The sequence below is a fragment of the Oncorhynchus gorbuscha genome, unplaced genomic scaffold (genome assembly GCF_021184085.1).
Source record: "Oncorhynchus gorbuscha isolate QuinsamMale2020 ecotype Even-year unplaced genomic scaffold, OgorEven_v1.0 Un_scaffold_6397, whole genome shotgun sequence".
NCBI classification, from domain to species: Eukaryota; Metazoa; Chordata; class Actinopteri; order Salmoniformes; family Salmonidae; genus Oncorhynchus; species Oncorhynchus gorbuscha.
The window spans coordinates 1-10,000 of record NW_025750002.1 but is presented as its reverse complement, the minus strand read 5'-3'; the positions used below and the strand labels follow the sequence as shown (position 1 = coordinate 10,000).

At 40.5% G+C, this 10,000-nt stretch overlaps 1 pseudogene; it reads left to right on the top strand.

Moving 5' to 3' along the window:
• Nucleotides 1-4,643, top strand: part of LOC124029448 — a 12,002-nt pseudogene extending 7,359 nt beyond the window's left edge.
• Nucleotides 4,644-10,000: the final 5,357 nt, after the last annotated feature.

Here is a 10,000-nt window from a genome sequence, read left to right as displayed (position 1 = left end):
GCGGGCTGTCATTACTGAGAATTTGCTTCCATCTGGCCATTTTACCATAAATGCCTGATTGGTGGAGTGCTGCACAGATGGTTGTCCTTCTGGTAGGTTCTCCCATCTCCTCAGAGGAACTCTGTCAGAGTGACCATTAGGTTCTTGGTCACCTCCCTGACCAGGCCTCTTCTCCCCCAATTGCTCAGTTTTGCCAGGTGGCCATCTCTAGGAAGAGTCTTTGTTGCTACAAGCCGCGGTGGAGGCCGCGGTGAAGGCCGCGGTGGAGGCCACGGTGGAGACCACGGTGTTCTTGGTTAGTGCAGAAATGTTTTGGTATCCTTCCCCACATCTGTGCCTCGATACAATCCTGTCTCGGAGCTCTACGGACAATTCCTTCGACCTCACGGCTTGGTTTTTGCTCTGACATGCACTGTCAACTGTGGGACGTTATATAGACAGGTGTGTGCCTTTCCAAATCATGTCCAATCAATTGAATTTACCAGAAGTGGACTCCAATCAAGTTGTAGAAACATCTTAAGGATGATCAATGGAAACAGGATGCATCTGAGCTCAATTTCGAGTCTCATAGCAAATGGTAAATAAGGTATTGTTTTTTTTCTGTTATTCTAAAACTCCTTGTTCCCCACTTTGTCATTATGGGATTTTGTGATGTCATTATGGGGTATTGTGATGTCATTATGGGGTATTGTGATGTCATTATGGGATTTTGCGATGTCATTATGGGGTATTGTGATGTCATTATGGGATATTGTGTGTAGATTGCTGAGGATTTATTTTTTTCTTAATCTATTTTAGAATAAGGCTGTAACGTAACAAAATGTGGAAAGAGTCAAGGGGTCTGAATACTTTCTGAAGGCACTGTAAACAGATCTTAATTTGACCAGTTTCTCCATGGAAGAAAATGTATCCTGCATCAGGAGGATTTGATTATATATATATATATCATTTAAAAAAACATGAAAATGCTAAATTAGTTTAGATCGGCTGTGGGTTTCAGGGAATGTATGTTTCTACTAGGGTACTTTTTGATTTTCATGACAACAGAGTGATCAAATTAAGATACTACATCTGTATTTCTCTCCCCACTTCTCCCATCCCTCCTCCTCATCCCTCCACAGAACAACCAGTTGGAGTTCCTGGAGGATGATCTGTTTGTGGACCTGCTGAACCTCACCCACCTCTTCCTCCATGGCAACAAGCTCTGGTCCCTCCACCAGAACACATTCAGGGGACTGGGAGTCCTGGACCGCCTCTTACTACACCAGAACCGGCTACAGGTACAGACACTCCAAAGTCTTTCTTTTTTCCCTTTTTTTAACACTGAAGCTGTGTACTAGAGTCTGCAGAATTAGAGCTAGGCCAGCCAGCCCACCAGACACACCAAAGTCAGGACTACCAGACAGCCCCAAAGTCAGGACTACCAGACAGCCCCAAAGTCAGGACTACCAGACAGCCCCAAAGTCAGGACTACCAGACAGCCCCAAAGTCAGGACTACCAGACAGCCCCAAAGTCAGGACTACCAGACAACCCCAAAGTCAGGACTACCAGACAGCCCCAAAGTCAGGACTACCAGACAGCCCCAAAGTCAGGCCCTCCAGACAACCCCAAAGTCAGGACTACCAGACAGCCCAAAGTCAGGACTACCAGACAGCCCCAAAGTCAGGCCCTCCAGACAACCCCAAAGTCAGGACTACCAGACAGCCCCAAAGTCAGGACTACCAGACAGCCCCAAAGTCAGGACTACCAGACAACCCCAAAGTCAGGACCTCTAGACAGCCCACCAGACACCACTAAGTCAGACAACCAGCCAGCCCACCAGACACCCCAAAGTCAAGACCACCACAGAGCCAAGAACTCTTTCACCCCTAATTCAGTCTTTCACTTGGATAAGATGTTGAACTATTCCTTGCACTTCATCACCAGGGATTTTTACATTTGGTCTATTACTGGTCTATTACTGGTCTATTACTGGTGTATTACTGGTGTATTACTGGTGTATTGCTGGTCTATTGCTGGTCTATTGCTGGTCTATTGCTGGTCTATTGCTGGTCTATTGCTGGTCTATTGCTGGTCTATTGCTGGTCTATTGCTGGTCTATTGCTGGTCTATTGCTATTGCTGGTCTATTGCTGGTCTATTGCTGGTCTATTGCTGGTCTATTGCTGGTCTATTACTGGTGTATTACTGGTGTATTACTGGTGTATTACTGGTGTATTGCTCTTCCTATTGGAATGGGGATTTTGTGTGTATGTACATTGCCTCTAAAATAATTTAATCAAGTACAGAAAATAATATAGAATAGTTGAGGATATTAATATGGCATTTAGCATCAATGGTTTCGATCTAATGCAGTGGTCCACCGTCTGGGTTCCACGACCTGAGTCGCCTCACCACCTCTACCTGTTCAACAACTCTCTGACTGAGCTGTCTGGGGCCAGCCTGGCTCTGCTGTCTTCCCTGGAGTACCTCAGACTCAACAACAACCCTGGGAGTGTGACTGCAAGGTGGATTCCAAAACACACAACTTGGTTTTTCAGCTAGCCAATATACTTTCACTATAGACTCATATTCTGACCATCTCCCCTTTTTGTGCTTGTTTCATGTGCTATTTTGATTGCTTTTTAGTCTTTTTTTTCATTTAATCTTTTTCAAATCAAATCAAATTGTATTTATTTATTATTTTTATTATAATAATTATTATTATATTTATTAGTATTATTATTATTTATATATTATTAGTATTTATTTATTTATGTTACATTTACATTTAAGTCATTTATTATTTATTAGTATTTATTAATTATAATAATTTATTTATTTATCTTATTATTTATTAGTATTTATTTATTTACTATTATTATTTTTATTTATTATTACTATTATTTATGTATTTATCCTATTATTTATTAGTATTTATTTATTTACTATTATTATTTATTATTATTAGTATTATTATTTTTATTTACTATTATTATTTATTATTATTATTATTATTATTTTATTTATTATTAGTATTAGTATTTATTTATTAGTATTTATTTATTTACTATTATTATTTTTCATTATTAGTAATATTATTTTTATTTACTATTATTATTTTTTATTATTATTATAATTAGTATTATTATTTATTATTATTATTTGTATTATTATTTTTTATTTACTATTATTATTTATTAGTAGTAGTATTATGAGTATTAGTATTTATTTATTATTATTAGTAGTATTATTATTTATTGATTTACTATTATTATGTTTTATTATTAGTATTATTATTATTTATCTATTTACTAGTATTATTTATTATTATTAGTATTATTATTATTTATCTATTTACTAGTATTATTTATTATTAGTAGTATTAATAATAATTAGTATTATTTATTATTATTTATTATTAGTAGTATTAATAATAATTAGTATTATTTATTATTATTTATTATTAGTAGTATTAATAATAATTAGTATTATTTATTATTATTTATTATTAGTAGTATTAATAATAATTAGTATTATTTATTATTATTAGTATTAGTATTTATTTATGTATTATTATTTATCTATTTACTAGTATTATTTATTATTATTAGTATTAATAATAATTAGTATTATTTATTATTAGTATTATTATTTATTTATTATTATTATTAATTTATTATTAGTATTATTATTTATTCATCTTATTATTTATTAGTATTTATTTATTATTATTTGTTATTATTATTATTATTATTATTATTATTTAGGTATTTATTTATTATTATTTATCTTATTGTACTTTAATGTAATCTGTCCTTGGGTGTTTTTAAAGGCATGCATTATTAAATTAAATTGATTGTCTATTATTAAATTATTATTATTAAAAGGCATTATCGTAAGTCGTTATCCAGGCTCTGCCACTGTGGGTGTGGCTGCGTAGGTTCCGGGGCTCTACGTCGGTGCTGGAGTGCCTCCTCCTGAGCTCCAGGGCCGGGACCTCAAGGGCTTGAGAAAGAGGGATCTTCACCCAGCTGTTCAGCAGGAGAAGCCCGGGGAGGTGGTGTCGTAGGCGGAGAGGCCGGGCTGGGGGAGTCCCAGACGAAAGAGGAGGACTGTCGACTCCATCACAGGAACCACAAGCACCGCCATAACCACCACCAGCACCCACACCTCCCACACAGGGACCAGAACAACAGGGACCTGTCACCTTCGCCCCTACCCTTACCCCTTCCCAGGCCGCCCAAGGGGAGTCACAGGAACTGTACCCGGGGTCGCAAAGGGGGTCAGAACGAGGTGCAGGTACTGAGGGAGGAGGAGGACTACACCCCTGGAGGGAATAAATACAACCCCTCCGCCCCCCCTCGCAGGAGGAACAAGTGTGTCCCCATGACATCAGTTGGCCCGCCCAGTGGGGTCAAGAGAGCCAATAGTAACGTGGCGTCCTGCCCCGCTGGGACTTTTCTCTGCATCCTGTTGGCTGTGCTGCTGTCACTCAGCTGAGACTGAGTTTACATGTAGCTAATGTTTTATCAACAACACCCTACAGGACAGTTCAGCACATACACTTTGTGACTGACCAGCTCTGGCTCCTGCACTGAGGTGTGTGTGTTTGTGTGTTGAAGTGTTCTCTGTTGATGCGTTCATTTTAACTGAAGCTTAGCCAGTGGAATTACACCGCCGCTCTTGATGATGTCATAAAGGGAGCGCTAGTCTCACCTCCAGGGGTTCTGATTTTGTGGTTGATTGAATTGAGAATACAAGAAGAAGAAGAATACTACTATAGCCATATTACCTGAGAGGATACCTCAACCATGATGATAACATGACCCTAACACGTTGTTGACATACTAGAAAAACATCCCTAAAATGTCAACTGGCCCTAACCTGCTGCCCATATTAAACTGTGTTAGCCGAGGTTACCTGCTGCCCATATTAAACTGTGTTACTGACCCAACACCTTAACTAACCTGCTAGGTTACCTCCTAACCTCTAGGTTACCTGCCCCATATTAAACTGTGTTACTGACCCAACACTCCTAACCGCTAGGTTACTAACTGTGTTACTGACCCAACACTCCTAACCTCTAGGTTACCTGTTGCCCATATTAAACTGTGTTGACCCAACACTCCTGTAGGTTACCTGCAATTAAACTGTGTTACTGACCCAACACTAACCTCTAGGTTACCTGCTGCCCATATTAAACTGTGTTACTGGACCCAACACTCCTAACCTCTAGGTTACCTGCTGCCCATATTAAACTGTGTTACTGACCCAACACTCCTAACCTGTAGTGTTACTGACTCCTAACCTCTAGGTTACTGCCCATATTAAACTGTGTTACTGACCCAACACTCCTAACCTCTAGGTTACCTGCTGCCCATATTAAACTGTGTTACTGACCCAACACTCCTAACCGCTAGGTTACCTGCAGGTGTTACTGACCCAACACTCCTAACCTCTAGGTTACCTGCTGCCCATATTAAACTGTGTTACTGACCCAACACTCCTAACCGCTAGGTTACCTGCAGCCCATATTAAACTGTGTTACTGACCCACACTCTAACCTCTAGGTTACCTGCTGCCCATATTAAACTGTGTTACTGACCCAACACTCCTAACTCTAGGTTACCTGCTGCCCATATTAAACTGTGTTACTGACCCAACACTCCTAACCTGTAGGTTACCTGCTGCCCATATTAAACTGTGTTACTGACCCAACACTCCTAACCTCTAGGTTACCTGCTGCCCATATTAAACTGTGTTACTGACCCAACACTCCTAACCTCTAGGTTACCTGCTGCCCATATTAAACTGTGTTACTGACCCAACACTCCCTAACCTCTAGGTTACCTGCTGCCCATATTAAACTGTGTTACTGACCCAACACTCCTAACCTCTAGGTTACCTGCAGCCCAAAGTGTGTTTGTAGCTAATCTACAGTACAGTGTTGTTTATGTAAACAGTCTCCATGTCTTTATTGAGGCTTTCAAAAAGCTCCCTGGTCTTTGAAGGTTGAATCAGTGCTTGAAATGCAATACTTGACTTTTAGATCTTACAGATGTTGTATGTATGGTGGACAGAGGAGAGAGTAGCGATTCAAAAATCATGTCAGCCCACATCATTTCACACAGAGTGAGTCCATGTAACTTATTGTGGGAGTTGTCAAAGCTGGAAATCTGACACGATATCAAAGTGTGAACCACGCCTCGTTTTGATAAAAAATAAACAATTTTAAAGCTGGGGGATGGGCATGGAGAAATGTAACCACTTTCAAATTCATGGACAGAGCCATTGATGCAAGGAATGACCTTCCATGATTTCAAAATGATAGTTGTAGCACGTGTTTTGAGGTTTATACAGTGTTTGTTTTGAGGCTATACAGTGTTTGTTTTGAGGCTATGCAGTGTTTGTTTTGAGGCTATGCAGTGTTTGTTTTGAGGTTTATACAGTGTTTGTTTTGAGGCTATGCAGTGTTTGTTTTGAGGCTATGCAGTGTTTGTTTTTTGAGGCTATGCAGTGTTTGTTTTGAGGCTATGCAGTGTTTGTTTTGAGGCTATGCAGTGTTTGTTTTGAGGCTATGCAGTGTTTGTTTTGAGGCTATGCAGTGTTTGTTTTGAGGCTATACAGTATTTGTTTTGAGGCTATACAGTATTTGTTTTGAGGCTGCAGCAGTGTTTGTTTTGAGGCTATGCCAGTGTTTGTTTTGAGGCTATGCAGTGTTTGTTTTGAGGTTATGCAGTGTTTGTTTTGAGGCTATACAGTGTTTGTTTACATTTACATCATTTACAAACATTGAAAACTAAGCTCATGAAGCATTCTACATTAATCAATGGGAATATAATATATATATATATATGGTGGTCCTGTAGCTCAGTTGGTAGAGCATGGCGCTTGTAACGCCAGGAAGTGGGTTCAATCCCCCGGGACCACCCATACGTAGAATGTATGCACACATGACTGTAAGTCGCGGATAAAAGCGCCTGCTAAATGGCATATATTATTATTATATTATATAATTCATTTATAAGTCCAAAAATGTGTCATAATTTAAGTCACATTTTATCCTGAACTAAAGGGAGTGAATACGTATGCAAATAATATATTTTAAGTTATTGAAATTGTATTCCTTTGTAAACATTGGTAGAATTACATTTCAACTTTGACATAATGGAGCATTTTGTGTAGATCAATAACAAAAAAAAAAAAATCTGAATTAATAAATCCCTTTCAATTTCAATTTGTAACGCAACAAAGTCCAAGGGGGGTGAATTCTTGTCATACGCACTGTATAAGCTATTCTAGTTGTGGAGACCCGCTGGGAGACAGACGTAAATTCAACGTCTTTTCCATGTCATTTCATTAAAATGATGTGGAAACAATGTTGATTCAACCAGTGTGTGGGAGAGGTTAGTGCCTACGACAAGCCTAGATGCCCAAGAGGCTCAAAGCCCAGAAGTCAGAGGTCAATGATAGCTAAGAGGGGAGTTGAGAGGTTATTTAACCTCTCCAATAGCCTCATGTCTTGTTGTAGAGCCACATATGAACATACATGTAAATGGGGCATTTCAACATCAGTCAGAGAGGAATAATGAAGGAATGATGGAATGAGTATTTAGTACTCCAATGAGAAGAGAGCATGGATTTAACTGCTGCTTCAGGTGCAGTCCTCATTCTGGAATGTTGTGAGTGTTCTAAACTACACAATGGATCTGAGAATGTTGTGAGTGTTCTAAACTACACAATGGATCTGAGAATGTTGTGAGTGTTCTAAACTACACAATTGATCTGAGAATGATCTGAGTGTTCTAAAATACACAATGGTTTTAGAATGTTGTGAGTGTTCTAAACTACACAATGGATCTGAGAATGTTTGAGTGTTCTAAACTACACAAAGGATCTGAGAGACTGAACATGGAACGTTCTGATTCTACTGAACTGCTGCTATGTTTGAGGAGACAGAGAGCTCTGGAACTCTCCTCGTGATTCTGGTACCTTCTTTAGGATAAGGAATCTTCTTCATGTTTCTGAAATCGTCTTCATGTTTCTTGAACTCTCTTCGTGATTCACAAACATTCCGTGTTCTGGAACTCTTATTCATGGTTCTAGAACCTTCTTCAGGATCTGGAACTCTTCTTCGTGGAGAGGTGATAAAGGGACAGGTGACAGAGGGCCCACAAGGCTCCTTGTGGCCTGGAGGGGTAACAACAACCTCCCCAGCCTTGCCCAGCCCTGTCCAGTCCTACACTCACCAAGCTGTCCTCACAGTGACGGATGTCTCTGTAGAACAGTGGTCTCCAACCCTGGTCCTGGAGATATACAGAGCTTTTGTTCCAGCCCCGCACTAACAGACCTGATTCAACTAATCCTGTGTTTCTCAATTCATTCCTGTGGGAACAACGAGAGATTTTGTTCTCGCCTTGCACTGATTCGGCTAGTGCAGGGGGTTGACAAACTACGGCCCTATGAAATGTTCACAGAGAGGGAATTTTTTGTTCGTTTTTTTTTTTAAACACTCCAGGCCTTGATCATCTCTAACTAAATAGAGAGTATCTCCGCATCAGTCAAAGCGTTGTCTGCTGATATGATGCCCGTCTGTCTCACCCAGGTAGAGAAGTGCAACTGAAGCACAACATTTGTCTGAAGCTGAGTAGAAATTACAATAGATTTGCGTTTACAAAACGCAACAAGATATTTCTTATGCGTTTTACCTTATTTAATTTTTTTCTTTCCTGCGTGACAAATAAACAATTCTGCATTAACACAACTCCTAAGTTTAACTTGCTAATTAATTAAGTGACTGAATGAATAAGGTGATTGGACATTATGTAGTGTTGGCTTTCTGCCGTGTTGGAGAAGCCAAAACCCTTTTGGATTAATCATTTGTACAGCTGCCACTGCAATCTTTTGATTTCCTGACTTTTTTTCTCTTCTCCTTCCTCTGCTTGTCTGCTCCTCCCCCATCTTCTTCTCCTAGCAGAGCAGGCAGGCCCGTTGCCCCAGCGACTCCAGACTCCACGCAGACACTGTGTGTACCGACACGTGCTGCTCCAGAGTCAGTACTGTTCATTTGCATAGTGTCTCTCGTTCACATTCCCCTCGTAAAAGTTCAAACTCTACCTATGTATGAGGAACTTTATAAGTTGGACTGCCGTTCGCGCTCGTTAGAATATTTAGCTAGCAGGCTCCATGGAAATTGCTATTACTTGTGCTAATTTTGTTAGCATTCTGGTAATAGACCCCTAATGGAGTTTTTTTTGCCCCTCCCACACGCACATCGAGGCCGGTAATACGTTAAATCCCAGGATAATAGTCTGGATACCATCCGACTCTAGTGGTGACTCAGTTCTGATTAGTTGAATCAGGTGTGGTTCGTGCACTTCCTGCTGTGTGTCTCCAGGACAAGAGTGGACGCTGCGGCAGACAGTATTTGTACCGCTGTAAAAAAAAATCCTTGAGGTGATGCTATCTAAAATGACCTCTGTGTCCGTTCGTTGATGTGAGGGTGACGTTTGTAACCACGGAGGAACTGGCTCGGTCCTTTCTGTCCTGTTAGTCTGTCGGCAGTCTGTTAACAGTCTGTTTGCGGCCTGTCTGCAGTCTTCAGTCTGTTTGCGGCCTGCTGGCAGTCTGTTAGCAGTCTGTTTGCGGCCTGCTGGCAGTCTGTTAGCAGTCTGTTTGCGGCCTGCTGGCAGTCTGTTAGCAGTCTGTTTGCGGCCTGCTGGCAGTCTGTTAGCAGTCTGTTTGCGGCCTGCTGGCAGTCTGTTAGCAGTCTGTTTGCGGCCTGCTGGCAGTCTGTTTGCAGTCTGTTTGCGGCCTGTTAGCAGTCTGTTAGCAGTCTGTTTGCGGCCTGCTGGCAGTCTGTTTGCAGTCTGTTTGCGGCCTGCTGGCAGTCTGTTTGCAGTCTGTTTGCGGCCTGTTAGCAGTCTGTTAGCAGTCTGTTAGCAGTCTGTTTGCAGTCTGTTTGCAGTCTGTTTGCAGTCTGTTAGCAGTCTGTTAGCAGTCTGTTAGCAGTCTGTTA